At 40.9% G+C, this 17,390-nt stretch overlaps 1 non-coding gene and 2 pseudogenes across 1 annotated transcript; 2 read left to right on the top strand and 1 right to left on the bottom strand.

Moving 5' to 3' along the window:
* The first annotated feature begins 8,773 nt into the window (after nt 1-8,773).
* LOC136711330 (NLR family CARD domain-containing protein 3-like) lies at nt 8,774-9,563 on the top strand (annotated as a pseudogene).
* Nucleotides 9,564-9,629: 66 nt separating this feature from the next.
* LOC136711577 (protein NLRC3-like) lies at nt 9,630-10,828 on the top strand (annotated as a pseudogene).
* A 6,253-nt stretch (nt 10,829-17,081) lies between these two features.
* trnap-ugg (transfer RNA proline (anticodon UGG)) lies at nt 17,082-17,153 on the bottom strand. Its single transcript has one exon. It is a non-coding gene; the product is annotated as a tRNA-Pro (tRNA).
* Between the last annotated feature and the right edge of the window lie 237 nt (nt 17,154-17,390).

The following is a 17,390-nucleotide window of genomic DNA, read 5'->3' as shown; positions in this document are numbered from 1 at the left end:
CCTTTCACCTCCGCCAAGGAAAAGAGTAAAGAAACGGGGAATGCAGTAGTGTAACTGACAGCAGAAAAGCGGAACAGCGCCGCCCTACGGCTAGGAGGTCAAACCTGTTCTTATGCAAAAGAAATACACAGGAAAAGTTGCAATAAAATGACAGAAGTGCTAGATAGAAGTGAATTTAGATTTTATAGTTAAACGTCATACACTCTCAGCATGGCAATACTGTAGCTTTAGACTTACTAACATAAAATACACATTGTATTATTTGCTACTAAGACATTAAATGCGATGGGGAGTTGGCTACGAATAATATGAACTTGGTTGTCAGTTTTGCATTTGACCATGTCTGCCTTCCCTTGTGGAATTTTCCAGTTGAAGCCAGTAGACCTCATCAACTGGTCTCAACTGGAATTAACTGGAATTAACTGGTCTTCCCTGGTCACCAGTAGACTTACCAATTGGTCCCAACTGGTAGGAACTGCTCTGCACATCTCACCAGCAGGCCATCTGGTCTCAACTGGTCTGTACCACTCATCAGTAGATCTCTACTGGTAAGTGGTATATTAGTGCTTTTCATTGCATCATTTGGTCTCAACTGGAATTAACTGGTCTGAACTCTGTCCTACTTGCCAGTATATCTCTGCTGGGTAGGTTCATTTCATTAGAGTCCAAATATAGACAGTAGTTGAATACATATGAAAAAAATAATTGAAAGCTACTGATTAAACTGATTATATTTACATAATGATACATTCCCTTTTGAGTTTAAATATGTTACACATGTAAACTTTTAGTCTAAATTCTAAATTATTTATTGGGAAAGTACTTTATTTAAGCGCTAGTGCCTGGCTCTATCATGTTATAATTGATCATAATGGGAGATATGCATACAGAGCCAAAGAAGGTCCAGTGGGCATCTCATGTCTATTAATGCCTGCTAATGCTGGATACTGATTGGCTGACTCAAATAGTTTCTATTTATTCCAATGACCTGTCTCAGCTACCTCTTTTTCAGTGGAAGATTCAAAAAGAAAATGACACAACTTAATTATTATATATGAGAGGCGCTATATAGAGCCGTGCGCAGACTGCTGCATTTTTTATTATGTAAGTAAACTTTACTAGCATGCCTAGCATGAATTTAAAAATGAGAGAGCCATTACTACACCTCAACACCCATTAATGAGATGAAGGCAAAATATGACATCAATAGAAAAAGAAGCCTTAAAACAGTCTCAGATTCTGAAACATCAAGGACATCACAACAGCTGGTCTTGTTATTGATGAGAGCATTTTTATTTTAAATTGCAATTTTAAAATGTTGTAAACTTCAACCTATGTTCTAACCACAATTTATAGCAAATGTGTGCAATTCTAATAAAGTAAGGTTGTCTTTGCATTTATAGGAATTATCTGCATATGTAATTTCATGCAGACTCTGCTAAAGTTGGAGGACTTTGGAGAGGATGCCCATAGCTTCAATGAGCACATTAAAGCAATGCACCTAGAGATGGAGAAATGTAGGCCAAATGTGGAATCTGTCAAAGACAGAATGCACCACACTGTACATGGAAGGACAGAATTGATGCAAAGGTCTACTGCAGAAGTCCACTGTTTCCGTTTCTTCAAATTCCTCAACTTGTAAGTTAATTTCTATCCTTCCTTTTCAATGAGTGTTAATGAGCAGAGTACACTGTTGATTTATAGGATTATTATATAAAATGTTATATTTATCTAATATGACCCTTGCGTTTCCTTTTAATCTGCTGTATCAGATGAAGGAAAGATTTTGAGAAGATTTGGAGAAGATCTGAACAGCAATATAAAATTGGACTCCATTCCACTGATCCCAATCCTAACAAATGCAAAGTGTGGGGCATTTGAAAAACTCCTGAAAGGATATATCCATGAAAATGTAGAGGAGAGGTATGAAAATTGTAAAATGTATTTAGATTTCAATAGTTCTGCATAAAATATTTTGTATCATGTCTATATTCAAGTTGTTTCACTACACTTGTTCTTATACAGAGCTCACTCGACTCACTCCCTGGATGGCCTGAGATGTTAACTAGTGTTCAACTATACAGAGAAAACCACAAAATTGCTTTATAGCACTATGCTGTGGTGTTTCTTTAAAATAAACACTGTTCCCTTTGTTTGATTGTTCACTTACAGTGAAGATGCAGTCACTGTGAAAGTGTGTGTTGTTAAATCAGTAATCTGATTTCTTTTTGTCTTTTTAGAATTAGAAGCCAATGCAGCAGTGTTGTTCCTTCCTTCATTATTTAGAGAGAATGGAAAAGTAATATTCTGTGTCAACGAGGTAAGTAACTTGAGTTTTTTAAGTTAATACAGTGAGGGAAAAAAGTATTTGATCCCCTGCTGATTTTGTATGTTTGCCCACTGACAAAGAAATGATCAGTCTATAATTTTAATGTTAGGTGTATTTTAACAGTGAAAGACAGAATAATGCATATGTATGTATATGTATGCATATGTACATGTATATGTGTGTGTGTGTATATATACACTCACCTAAAGGATTATTAGGAACACCATACTAATACTGTGTTTGACCCCCTTTCGCCTTCAGAACTGCCTTAATTCTACGTGGCATTGATTCAACAAGGTGCTGAAAGCATTCTTTAGAAATGTTGGCCCATATTGACAGGATAGCATCTTGCAGTTGATGGAGATTTGTGGGATGCACATCCAGGGCACGAAGCTCCCGTTCCACCACATCCCAAAGATGCTCTATTGGGTTGAGATCTGGTGACTGTGGGGGCAGGTTTAGTACAGTGAACTCATTGTCATGTTCAAGAAACCAATTTGAAATGATTCGACCTTTGTGACATGGTGCATTATCCTGCTGGAAGTAGCCGTCAGAGGATGGGTACATGGTGGTCATAAAGGGATGGACATGGTCAGAAACAATGCTCAGGTAGGCCGTGGCATTTAAACGATGCCCAATTGGCACTAAGGGGCCTAAAGTGTGCCAAGAAAACATCCCCCACACCATTACACCACCACCACCAGCCTGCACAGTGGTAACAAGGCATGATGGATCCATGTTCTCATTCTGTTTACGCCAAATTCTGACTCTACCATCTGAATGTCTCAACAGAAATCGAGACTTATCAGACCAGGCAACATTTTTCCAGTCTTCAACTGTCCAATTTTGGTGAGCTTGTGCAAATTGTAGCCTCTTTTTCCTATTTGTAGTGGAGATGAGTGGTACCCGGTGGGGTCTTCTGCTGTTGTAGCCCATCCGCCTCAAGGTTGTACGTGTTGTGGCTTCACAAATGCTTTGCTGCATACCTCGGTTGTAACGAGTGGTTATTTCAGTCAAAGTTGCTCTTCTATCAGCTTGAATCAGTCGGCCCATTCTCCTCTGACCTCTAGCATCAACAAGGCATTTTCGCCCACAGGACTGCCGCATACTGGATGTTTTTCCCTTTTCACACCATTCTTTGTAAACCCTAGAAATGGTTGTGCGTGAAAATCCCAGTAACTGAGCAGATTGTGAAATACTCAGACCGGCCTGTCTGGCACCAACAACCATGCCACGCTCAAAATTGCTTAAATCACCTTTCTTTCCCATTCAGACATTCAGTGTGGAGTTCAGGAGATTGTCTTGACCAGGACCACACCCCTAAATGCATTGAAGCAACTGCCATGTGATTGGTTGGATAGATAATTGCATTAATGAGAAATTGAACAGGTGTTCCTAATAATCCTTTAGGTGAGTATATATATATATATATATATATACATATATATATACACACACACACATACGATACTATGCAAAAGTTTTAGGCAGGTGTGAAAAAATGCTATACAGTAAGAATGCTTTCAAAAATAGACATGTTAATAGATTATATTTATCAATTAACTAAATGAGTGAACAGAAGAAAAACTTGCACAAAGTCAGGGATTTTGTAGTCATATTGTCAGGTGTATGATTAAACAATTATACCAAACAGGTGCTAATGATCATCAATTCAATATGCAGGTTGAAACACAATCATTAACTGAAACAGAAACAGCTGTGTGGAGGAATACAACTGGGTGAGGAACAGCCAATCTCAGCTTACATGGTGAGGTTGCTGAAGACAGTTTACTGTCAAAAGTCATACACCATGGCAAGACTGAGCACAGCAACAAGACACAAGGTAGTTATACTGCATCAGCAAGGTCTCTCCCAGGCAGACATTTCAAGGCAGACAGGGGTTTCCAGATGTGCTGTCCAAGCTCTTTTGAAGAAGCACAAAGAAACGGGCAACGTTGAGCACCATAGACACGGTAGTCGGCCAAGGAAACTTAACTGCAGGATGAAAGACACGTCATGCTTACTTCCTTTCGCAATCAGAAGATGTCCAGCAGTGCCATCAGCTCAGAATTGGCAGCAAACAGTGGGACCCTGGTACACCCATCTACTGTCCGGAGAAGTCTGGTCAGAAGTGACCTTCATGGAAGACTTGCAGCCAAAAAGCCATACCTCCAATTTGGCAACAAGGCCAAGCGACTCATCTATGCATGAAAACACAGGAACTGGGGTGCAGAAAAATGGCAGCAAGTGCTCTGGACTGATGAGTCAAAATTTGAAATATTTGGCTTTAGCAGAAGGCAGTTTGTTCGCCGAAGGGCTGGAGAGCGGTACACGAATGAGTGTCTGCAGGCAACAGTGAAGCATGGTGGAGGTTCCTTGCAAGTTTGGGGCTGCATTTCTGCAAATGGAGTTGGGGATTTGGTCAGAATTAATGGTCTCCTCAATGCTGAGACGTACAGGCAGATAATTATCCATCATGCAATACCATCAGAGAGGCATCTGATTTGCCCCAAATTTATTCTGCAGTTTGACAACGACCCCAAACATACTGCGAAAGTCATTAAGAAATATCTTGAGCGTAAAGAAGAACAAGGAGTCCTGGAAGTGATGGTATGGCCCCCACAGAGCCCTGATCTCAACATCATCCAGTCTGTCTGTGATTACATTAAGAGAGAGAAGTAACTGAGGCTGCCTAAATCCACAGAAGAACTGTTGTTAGTTCTCCAAGATGTTTGGGCCAACCTACCTGCTGAGTTCCTTCAAAAACTGTGTGCAAGTGTACCTAGAAGAATTGATGCTGTTTTGAAGGCAAAGGGTGGTCACACCAAATATGGATTTGATTTAGATTTTTCTTCTGTTCACTCACTTTGCATTTAGTTAATAGATAACTATAATCTATGTATATATGTATGTATCTATGTTTGTGTGTATATATATATATATATATATATATATATATAAATATATATATATATACACACATGCACATACATGCACATACATGCACATACACGTGTGTATGTCTCATTATCTGTGTATCTGTTTTGTATCATTATGTCAGTTCATTATGTCACAACATCGCACCCAAAAAAGCAGTATTCAGTTTGTTTAATACAGGGATGGGCCTTTCTCCATCACAAGGTCCAAGAGTTGGCAGCATTTGATAACCTTCCCTTTGGCACAGACAAGTTGCTGGTCTGTTTTCTAGAAGACTTGGTTTGATCCCAGGTTTTGGCTAATTGATTAATTTTCCTATTTGTTAATTTATTTTAGGTCAGCTGTGTTTTACTCTGCGGTTATGTTGGCTCATAACTATGCAATCAGTCTAAACTGAGCCTCAACTGATCAAAAATTCAACTTAATTAAAACATGTTTTTCTTTAGCAAAACATTGCAAATTATCATGTAATTTTATAATTGCTGTGTTTTCCTTTTTTCCAGTGTTTACATTTTTGATAATTGTTTCCCCCAGTTTACTTACACCCATGTTCTTCTCTTCCTCTCTATTCTGCCCCACACTGGTCAGGACAGAACCAGAGCGCAGTGAACCCCTTCCATCCATGGTGTCACCTGGAGCCACAAACCACGGTGAGATACAACCACTGGGGCAACACAGGCATCTAACCAGGAGTGTGAGCTGTCAGTTTAAAGGCATCTTTTCAACTTGTATTTTATTGCTTTGCAATAAGAGAAATGGTTTTAGAAAACTAGGTCCCTGATTCTCTTCTGCCATTGTTAGTGTCTCATCTCGCAGGACAGGGGAACTGGGAACCCAGTTGCAGTGTGTGATAGAGGTGGTCAGACAGGCGTGGGTCGTATACCAGCAGGACAGGGCAAAGCAAGGATGTGGTCATGGTCACAGGCAAGGTTCAGGCTATCCGACAGTCAGGGAAGGTTCTAGGTTCGTGGTCAGGAGGTAAACATGGGGTCAAGCCGATATTGGGCTTTTACATCAAATTGTAGCCTCTTTTTCCTATTTGTAGTGGAGATGAGTGGTACCCGGTGGGGTCTTCTGCTGTTGTAGCCCATCCACCTCAAGGTTGTACGTGTTGTGGCTTCACAAATGCTTTGCTGCATACCTCGGTTGTAACGAGTGGTTATTTCAGTCAAAGTTGCTCTTCTATCAGCTTGAATCAGTCGGCCCATTCTCCTCTGACCTCTAGCATCAACAAGGCATTTTCGCCCACAGGACTGCCGCATACTGGATGTTTTTCCCTTTTCACACCATTCTTTGTAAACCCTAGAAATGGTTGTGCGTGAAAATCCCAGTAACTGAGCAGATTGTGAAATACTCAGACCGGCCCGTCTGGCACCAACAACCATGCCACGCTCAAAATTGCTTAAATCACCTTTCTTTCCCATTCAGACATTCAGTTTGGAGTTCAGGAGATTGTCTTGACCAGGACCACACCCCTAAATGCATTGAAGCAACTGCCATGTGATTGGTTGGTTAGATAATTGCATTAATGAGAAATTGAACAGGTATTCCTAATAATCCTTTAGGTGAGTGTATATATATATCCTCTATTCTCCCTCATTCTAATTTATTTTTGCAATGTTTGATTAGTGATTATTTATGATGAAAATTAATGTTAACTTAGTTTATTATTGAAATGTAAAAATCCTGCCTTCAGTTTATATTTGTCAGAATTTCTCTCTGAGAGCCAAATGTGAGGGATCCATGCTAGAAAATGTCTGTTTTGCATGGTAATTAAAAAAGTCAACATTGTAGATATACACCGATCAGCCATAACATTATGACCACCTGCCTAATATTGTGTAGGTCCCCCTTTTGCCATTAAAACAGACCTGACCCATCGAGGCATGGACTCCACTGACCTCTGAAGGTGTGCTGTGGTATCTGGCACCAAGACATTTGCAGCAGATCCTTTAAGTCCTGTAAGTTGTGAGGTGGGGCCTCCATGGATCGGACTTGTTTGTCCAGCACATCCTACAGATGCTCGATTGGATTGAGATCTGGGGAATTTGGAGGCCAAATCAACACCTTGAACTCATGATTCATCAGACCAGGCCACCTTCTTCCATTGCTCCGTGGCCCAGTTCTGATGCTCACGTGCCCATTGTAGGAGCTTTCGGCAGTGGACAGGGGTCAGCATGGGCACCCTGACTGGTCTGCGGCTACGCAGCCCCATACGCAACAAACTGCGATGCACTGTGTGTTCCGACACCTTTCTATCAGAACCAGCATTCACTTTTTCAGTAATTTGAGCTACAGCAGTTCGTCTGTTGGATCGGACCACACGGGCCAGCCTTCGCTCCACACGTGCATCAATGAGCCTTGGCCTCCCATGACCCTGTCACTGGTTCACCGCTTTTACTTCCTTGGACCACTTTTGATAGGTACTGACCACTGCAGACCGGGAACACCCCACAAGAGCTGCAGTTTTGGAGATGCTCTGACCCAGTCATCTAGCCATCACAATTTGGCCCTTGTCAAAGTCGCTCAGATCCTTACGCTTGCCCATTTTTCCTGCTTCTAACACATCAACTTTGAGGACAAAATGTTCACTTGCTGCCTAATATATCCCACCCACTGACAGGTGCCATGATAACGAGATTATCAGTGTTATTCACTTCACCTGTCAGTGCTCATAATGTTATGGCTGATTGGTGTATCGTCAATACGGAAATTTTGCTCCACAATTATCGGTATTGATATTGGACCCAAAATACCTGTATCGGTTGAAGTGTCGATGAAGACCTAGGCCTACTTACACCTAGAAATAAGATATTGATTCCTTTACACTTTGCACGAAGAAGTTATTTATCCCAGATAAAGGAAAGGGTGTTGTGGATCAGCATAGGCACAAGCATTACAAATACATATTCTCCAGCACTTTCTCCCACAATGCTGCAATTCAACCGATTCAAAATGAAGTTAGGAGTAGTGGAGGTGTGTGGCCGGGGGAGTTAACTGGGAGTCAGTGGTAGTTGAATAGTCTGCAACAACATGTGTTGTCTTTAAGAATATATGTTTTATATTACTATTACTTGTATATTTTAATGACATTACATGTTTCATATTTTTATTTATTTTTGTGGAGCAAGAAAATCAAATTGTACAGGCAGCAAATGTTATCATAAAAGGCTTTGTATATGTCCTCAACCTCAACCCTCAAATACCTGTGTGTACAAGCCCCAAAACACACAGCCTTTATACTGTTCATGCTGATTGAAATAACCCAAAGACAATAGCTATGTAGATCACCAAAAACCAAAAAAGTATCTATAATATAAAGTAGTAACTTATAATTGCTTTATAATCAAAATGAAATTAATTACAACATTTAACAATATAAAGAAATAATACACATAAAATTTCCCACTACAAATATTTCATTTAACTGATTTTAACTGTCTTAATCTATTGAAGAAATAACACTTTCAACATTTATTTTTACAGTATATGTAAACAATCTTTTGGTTTGAACTGTTTTTTTTCCTTTACCTTTTATCAGATGGGTTTCTAAAATTGGTGCAAGTGAAACTCAAAAACTGTTTGAAGAGGTTTGAATGCATCCATGAAGGGATCGCTAAACCAGGGAAGCAAACCTTCCTCAATAGTATTTACACTGAGCTCTACATCACAGAGGGTGACAGTGGAGAGGTCAATAATGAACACGAGGTGAGGCAGATTGAGATGGCAACCAAGAAGAAACACACACAAGAGACTCCAATCAAATGCAGGGACATTTTTAAACCCTTACCTGGCCAGAATAAACCTATCAGAACAGTGCTGACAAAGGGGATCGCTGGCATTGGAAAAACTGTGTCTGTGCAAAAGTTTATGGACTGGGCAACTGGAGAAGCTAATCAGGATATTCAATTAATATTCGTTCTTCCTTTCCGTGAGTTGAATTTGATACAAATGCGCAACTACACCCTGCTTGAATTTCTTCAAAACTTCCTCCCTGAACTGAAGGAGGTTGGAAATCTCGAGTCTGGTAAATACACAGTTTTGTTAATCTTTGATGGCCTGGATGAAAGCCGGTTTTCCTTGGATTTTCAGAATAGTGAGATCTGCCGTGATGTTACACAGTCAATGTCTGTGAATGTTTTGCTGACAAACCTCATCAGGGGAAATCTGCTTCCCTCTGCTCTCCTCTGGATAACCACCCGGCCAGCAGCGGCAAATCCCTGCCGAGTGCGTCCACCAGGTGACAGAGGTACGAGGTTTCAATGATGAGCAAAAAGAGGAGTACTTTAGGAAGTGATACAGTGATCAGAACCTGGCCAGCGCCATTATCAAACACATCAAGTCATCAAGAAGCCTCCACATCATGTGCCACATACCAGTCTTCTGCTGGATTTCAGCCACTGTTCTGGAGCAGATGTTGGGTGAGGCAAGCGGTGGAGTCATCCCAACAACTCTGACTGGAATGTACACACACTTCCTGCTTATTCTGACAACTATGAAGAATAAGAAGTATCTCTGTGGAAATGAGGAAAGCACACATAACCTGTTAGAGTCTGAGAAGGACAATATCCTGAAACTGTGCAAGTTGGCCTTTGAACACCTTCAAAATGGCAATCAGATTTTTTATAAAGAAGACTTAACAAATTGTGACATTGATGTCAGTGAAGCTTCAGTGTACTCTGGGGTGTGCACAGAGATATTTAAAGAAGAATCTGCAATATTTAATAGAAAAGTGTACTGCTTTGTACATCTGAGTATTCAGGAATATTTTGCTGCTATGTATGTCTTTTCCTCATATACAAACAACAAGATAAATCCACTCAACAAGAAAAAGTATCAAACTGCACATTTGTCTCACTTGTATAAGAGTGCATTGACAGGCTTTACAGAGTAAGAATGGACACCTGGATCTTGTCGTCCGCTTCCTTTTTGGCATCTTAATGGAGTCCAACCAGAATCTCTTACGAGGCCTCCTGACACAGACACACAGCAGCTCACGAAGAGGATCACTGACACAGACACACAGCAGCTCACGGAGAGGATCACTGACACAGACACACAGCAGCTCACGGAGAGGATCACTGACACAGACACACAGCAGCTCACGAAGAGGATCACTGAAACAGACACACAGCAGCTCACAGAGAGGATCACTGACACAGACGCACGGAAGCTCACAGAGCAGTCAGAAAACAACTGACTATATTAAACAGTTGATTAGGAAGAATCCCTCTCCAGAGAGATGCATCAATCTGTTCCACTGTTTGAATGAACTGAATGATAATTCTCTAGTGGAGGAAATCCAGAGCTTCCTGAGCTCAGGAAGTGATTCAGGAAGAAAGCTCTCATCTGAACAGTTGTCAGCACTGGTGTTTGTGCTGTTGACATCAGAAGAGTCATTAGATGAGTTTGACTTGAAGAAGTACAGCAGATCAGAAGAAGGATGTCTGAAGCTGCTGCCAGTCATCAGGAGATCTACATGAGTTCTGTAAGTATTTACCCCAGAAATTAACATAGGCATGGCCATCTGGGGGCATTTCTTTGCACAGGCAGCACCGACTTTTGGTCCTGTGGAAAACCCTGGCATTTCATATTTAAGTTTTTTACCACATAGATTTTTGTTTAAAATATAGCCGATTTTTTTTTTTTTTTTAAACAAAGCATAAAGCTTTAAAGGACTCTCTTATGATAGAATTTGACATAACAATCATAATACATAGTACACTACTATATTAACTTTTAATACTTAAATGTTGTAGTGGTTGCTTAACACCATTGCCTGGGTGCCAGCCAAGCATTATAAACAATGTCAGTGATTTATCGAGTAACTGCGGCGGCTGGACTTTGCACTGAGTTTACCGATCTCATGCAGCGTCCACCGGGAATACTTCTAAACAAAAGTGAAGAGAAGTTACAGACGAATCTCTCACTCCCATGATTGTAACGTTTAAACCAATTAATGTATTTACTAACACCAACAACCCTGTTGGAAACGTCTAATTTGTATTGATTTGCTTGTTGAAAATGAAATCATAGGAACACTGCCTGTCCTGAAGCTTTGAGAGGGTGGTATTGCAGTAAAGGTCTGCCATTGAACGTAATATTAATTAAAAAAAAATCTAAATTATAGGCAATATACAATATTTCCACACATAATAAACAAATGTCTATGTGAATTGGCTTAAAAGCAATACAGATATGACATAGGGACATACGGCAGTCTACCATGTAAATTAGCCATTTATTTAGCTTTTGAAAACATAGAGGAAAGGGAATTTAAGTTTTTTCTACCTTTTAATAAATGGATTTACTAACAGCCGTCATTTCAAATCCTCTCCTTCATGTTGTCACTCACTTGTTCACTCCCCAGCTCTCCTTCCTGCCTCTTGTTTACAATTCTGTGTAGAATTGACTTTTATAGCTCTGGGGTAAATCAATAATTGCTTCCTGTTTTGTATGGCAGTTTGGGATGGTGCCTCACCACCGCACAGTGTAATGCCCACAAATCAAGGCAATAGAGTGTAGCTGACTAACGCCACTCAAGTTTAATGAGATTGGAGAAATCAGTTTTTAAACAGGTTCATAATCCCAGGTAGTGGATGTTCTGTACAGAGGAGACAAATACTTTGTAGTTCATGCATTTGTTAAGTATAGAAGTATACGAATTGAATATTCCAAACAATAAAAGCCTAGTTAAAAAGCATTTAAAAAGTCGTTCATAGGGGCACAAGTGAATTAGAAATTTAAAACATCCAGTGTTATTCAGTGTTAAAAACAATCCAAAGTGTAACATCCAAACAGTAAAAAAAAAAACACACAAAAGAACCCTAAACCAATAAATAACTTCACTTCTTTATTCTCTTCTTTGCCCCTAAATTAAATGGGAAAAATAATGATTATGTCCAAAGAGTACATAGGTGCAGCCATTGAGAGCAACAAACAAAAATTAAAAGATCACTTCTTAAAATAAATAAATCAAATAATAACACACGTCAGGATTAAATATCAAATTGCAGAATTTTTAAATGTATTGAACTTCAGCTCTTCTCTCATTTAAGGGATTTAATCCTTTTATCTCTTCACCCTTGGCTTGCTCTTTCAAGTTTCTCTGTTTTATATACATTTGTAAATTGACAAACCCACGGGGCCTGAAGCTCAATTAGCGCTGAGAATCAGATCAGAGATCATTATAGCAGCACGGCACCACAATACATACATACTGTAGCATTCTCTGATTTTTGCTACTTTATTGAAGGATAGATTCCAACTGGAGCAACACTAACTACTACTGCTAACACGCTACTTTGCTCATACTACTTCCCAACTGAACTCTGCAACTCCCGGCCTCCCTTATATTTCATGAATAACGTACAGTAATACATGCAATGGCATAGAAATTCTTATTGTTTGTAGACTGATACATTAAACTAATGGTGTGAGCATATTTATTTAATTCAAATCATCAACATTTTCTTGATTTTTAATGCATCACTATAGGTCTAATGTTAATTTCATAGATACAATGTTTTACATTGGGCCACATTTCTATAAATTATGATGCTGTATTGAACATTTATGTGTATTATCCAACATAATCATTTTTAACCATTGCCAAAGTGTGGTTCCAAGTGCCGACGAAGTGCGGTTGGGGGCGGGGGGATGTCATTAACAGCTGTAATTTAATTCCTGAAAGCTTTTTACAACTATCACACACACAGGTGAAACAATAACAGAAACTAGGAGAGTAAGGAGATTATAATGGTCAATTATTTGCCATCTGTATGCACACTCAACCACTTTTGTGACTCTGGTGTGTATTTGCTGTCACTAAGGAAGGGGTGTAGTGTAAGGTACACTTATAAATTTCAATTAAAGAAGTGAATTTATTGTATCACCTTATCACGAATCCTGGAATCTTGTAGAACTCAATTTCTGTAATAATTGGACGCAGACACCAATTCTAAAGATATAAATTGTCAAATTTATTCAAAAACAAAGAATAAATGTAGCACTACACTAATTATACAAAAGGGAAAAACTAATTAAAATTCAACTCTAGATCAACAAATCAAAGACAAATCACTTCCGTGACTAAATCAAAGACCATGGGATCGCATATGATAACACACAAATCGTACAACAAAAAAGGTTATAAACACATTGACTACAATACCGGTTAGTAAGACGAAGGTGAGTCTCTCGTTAGTATTGTTAGTCAGACATTAAATAACTACGCAGGTTAGTATTTATGTCAGGTAACTTCTCGTTATATATATATATATATATCAGTCTCATTTACATTTAGGTGCCGAGAAAGATCCGATCATTACTTGTTACCACAATTTCCCTTAACTGATTATTATTCAATGATTAAGGATAGGAAGGGCCACCAATAATCTAATGTCTATTAACTTGTGTCAATTTTAGACTAAACAGTTAAACAGGAATGAGAAGATATTTCTCGGCATTGACAGATTTTATTTCTAAAATTATCAACAAAACAGTTTAATGCAACACACATTTATATTTAAAAAAACTAAATGGTATTACACATTCTAGAGTTGTGAATCACAGATTAACATTTCTAACTGATTTCTCAAATGTCATCAATCACAAACTACAAACTGTTAAACTTATCTGAACTTCGTTGCTGAGCTGGCTTCGGGCTCAGATAACAGCACACGGCACGAGGTCCGTGTGGTTTGGAACAAAGGCAGTCCGGTTCGGCTTTGTCCAAGAACTTCCACTCAGTCGATGCACCTGGAAGTTGGGGTTTCGCGAAAGTAGAGTCTTTTCCAAACAGATTTTCCACTGGTTTGAAGGCTCCAAAGTTGTGGACAAAATCTTCTTTGTAAGCAGGGTTCCACCGTAGTTACTTGAAGACAAAGTCTTTGAGGAAAGCAGGTCCCTGTTTGTTCCAAGGGTCAAGTTTCTTAAGACTCAATAGCTATTTAAATGACTGACACTTTCGTATACAGTCGACTGTAAAATTCGTTATTTAATAAAGTCCTTTAAAAGAATTCTTCGTACGGCTCAATCTCCTTCTCCCAGTTTAACTCTTCTGTTGCCGGCAAAGACTTGGTTGGTTTCTGGTTCCGGTTCGGGCAACAGAGCTACAGGGTGAGCTGTGGCAGCGAGTTTCTGGTTCAGGTGAGAGAGAGAGAGAGAGAAAGGCCGTGCGCTGTTCTTTATAGTCTGTCAGATCAATAGGTGATTGGTTCTTGAGTTTTTGAGATTGGTTATCGGTTTCAGCCCCCAGTGTACTATTGGAGTGGCCCAGGTTCATAGCTCTATGTCGGGATTTCGGCTCTCGTCCACTTCAAAGAGTTTTTATCACCTACAGGCCCCTTTCTCCAGACATCTCATAGCAGGATTCCAAACTATTTGGCCTCTTCTCGGTGCCATCCTCCCCAAAACTGTCACTTTGACGCAAACCAGTTCCAAGCTGATGAGCTAAGGAAATCTGATAACTTTGGGGGGAGAGGTCTTCTTTAGATCAGTGCTTCAGCTCAGAGCCCAAATGCTCTTATCAAAATACACCCAACATAACGCTATAACGGTAACCCCTCCCCGAGTGAGACAGCAGGGAGAGCATGGTCCGGCAGGACCGCAAACAACTCAAAAGAGTTGAGAATACCCTGGCCGAGAGCGGCGCGCAGCGAGGCACCGAAAACCAAAACGGAGCGGGACACCGGAGAACATGCTATCAGCAGCTCTGGCACCGCACATAGCTGTTCTACCTCCCTCTGAGGGAGAGAGGGAAACAACCCCAAGAAGACTCCTGTTGCCAGCCACGACACCACACAGCTTCGCGCCCTGGGGCTCAAACTGTCATTTCTACACTCTCAAAGCACTTGGAAGTCCGTTTCATTGATTTTCATGTCGTAACTTTAAACCCACGCATGACCCAATGTCCGGATGAAGCTGGTTCAGTTACTTCCATGTTTTGCCTCTTTTGTAAAATGCAAAGTGAATCGAATGAAAATGAAAAGACTGTTTGAACGTTTCATCTGTGTTGCTGAGGAATTCAAGAAGCAGCAAGATTGGACTCGCAGCGATGGCACCGAAAACCAAAACAGAGCGGGACACCGGAGAACATGCTATCAGCAGCTCTGGCACCGCACATAGCTGTTCTACCTCCCTCTGAGGGAGAGAACAACAAGTGACAATCATACCCCTACGCCAACAAGCCAACTGAAGGAGCAGCTTCACAACTTCTCCTTGGCAAGGGCGTACCTGCTTGAGGCAGACCGGGAAACCTATGCACTTTGACAAAAACCATGGACTGTGGTGCTGACGCATCTATCCAGAATGGTAACCGCTCCCCCGTGAGACAGCACGGAGAGCATGGTCCCGCAGGACCACAAACAACTCAAAATAGTTGAGAATACCCTGGCCGAGAGTGGTGCGCAGCGAGGCACCGAAAACCAAAACAGAGCGGGACACCGGAGAATATGCTATCAGCAACTCTGGCACCGCACAAAGGTGTTCTACCTCCCTCTGAGGGAGAGATCAACAAGCGACAATCATACCCCTACGCCAACAAGCCAACCGAAGGAGCGATGTTACAAGTCCTCCATGGCAAGGGCGTACCTGCTTGAGGCAGACTGGGAAACTGTTAAGGTACAACCACTTCACTACAAGTAAGCCCTTCAGGTTCCCTGGACTAGGATAACCCAGCACCATCAGTGCAGGATGGTGGATCCTCCGCAGGAGACAAGCTCGGTTTATTTCTGCCACAGGACACAGTTTTATACATGTCAGAAGTCCGTTTCAGGCAGGACATATTACAGATTTAGTTGCTAGGCAGACATGGAATATGTCCAATATTATAACCCCTAACACACTCGACAGTTTCGGTTGACATATCTGCACGGTTTGCCTAGCAGTAGATGACGTGGGACTCTATCTTATTTCTGGTTTGTCTGAAGAGCAGCATGTATATTGTTAATGTTGTCAGCTCTGAGCTGTTCCTCAAAATATAATATAAATATAGGGAGATTGTGGTTTGACATTTCCAAAATAGAGGTGAGGGGATGGCCGTGAGTTCAAGTGTCTAGACTTTCACGGAAATAGTTATGCGCGAGTATGTTATTTATGTTATTTCTGAAATAATTACAAATTTCAGCCCCCCTTGCCACGGCAACGTTTCCAGTGAGATATGACAATGTTAACTCTGCAACTTCTGTTAAAGGCTAATCCTACAATAAGAATACAATACAATGAGTTACATGGTTACAGTAGGTTAAATAATCAGTATGCCTACCAGACTTAATTATCCAGTTAGTATATCAATATGTTATATAAAAATCATTGTACTCTGTTCTCCCAACATGCAGAGTATTATACAGTGAGTGTGTACAATACATAGAGGGCAATTTTACCACAACAGAAACCTACGCTCTTTGAAAAGTACCATGGACTGTGGTGCTGATGTGTATATCCAGAACGGTAACCGCTCCCCCAGTGAGACAGCACGGAGAGCATGGTCTAGCAGGACCGCAAACAACTCAAAAGAATGCCTCTCCTTTGGTGCAGCTCAGGTGTACATGTTCAGCAAAGGTCTCCATAACAAGCCGGAAAACCACATTTCTTCCCTCTCCTCCACAACACACTACATGTGCTCCTCCTCCTCAACAACAACCACAACAACCACAACAACAAAAACCTTGTATAATACGCATTTGTTTCAAAGAGAAGAAAACACTGGCAACAGCATCTGAGGTCAAAAGCCCTGCATTTACGCAGAGGACCCAGGCTCCCACAGACAGCGACCTGTCCAGGGACCGCGAAACAGAGAAAGGGCAGGCCAGACGGGCTCATCCGGGAGTTGAACCCGGGACCTCTCGCACCCAAAGCGAGAATCATACCACTAGACCAACAAGCCATGGGGAGCCTGTCCAGACCTCTCAGGAGTTGAAAATACCCTGGCCGAGAGCGGCGCGCAGAAAGGCACTGAAAACCAAAACAGAGCTGGACACCGGAAAACATGAGTAGTAATATAAGGCACTTTTTCGAAAGGGGGGGCTGCGGGGGATTTGACCTTTGACCTGAACTTGAGTTGAACTTGGGGGGGCCCTTTCCTAGGGGGTGGGGGTCCTTCCTAGGGGGTGGGGGGTGCTTG

This window comes from Amia ocellicauda, chromosome 16 (assembly GCF_036373705.1).
Source record: "Amia ocellicauda isolate fAmiCal2 chromosome 16, fAmiCal2.hap1, whole genome shotgun sequence".
NCBI lineage: Eukaryota > Metazoa > Chordata > Actinopteri > Amiiformes > Amiidae > Amia > Amia ocellicauda.
The sequence above is the reverse complement of the archived record's forward strand: the minus strand, read 5'-3'. Positions and strand labels throughout refer to the sequence as shown.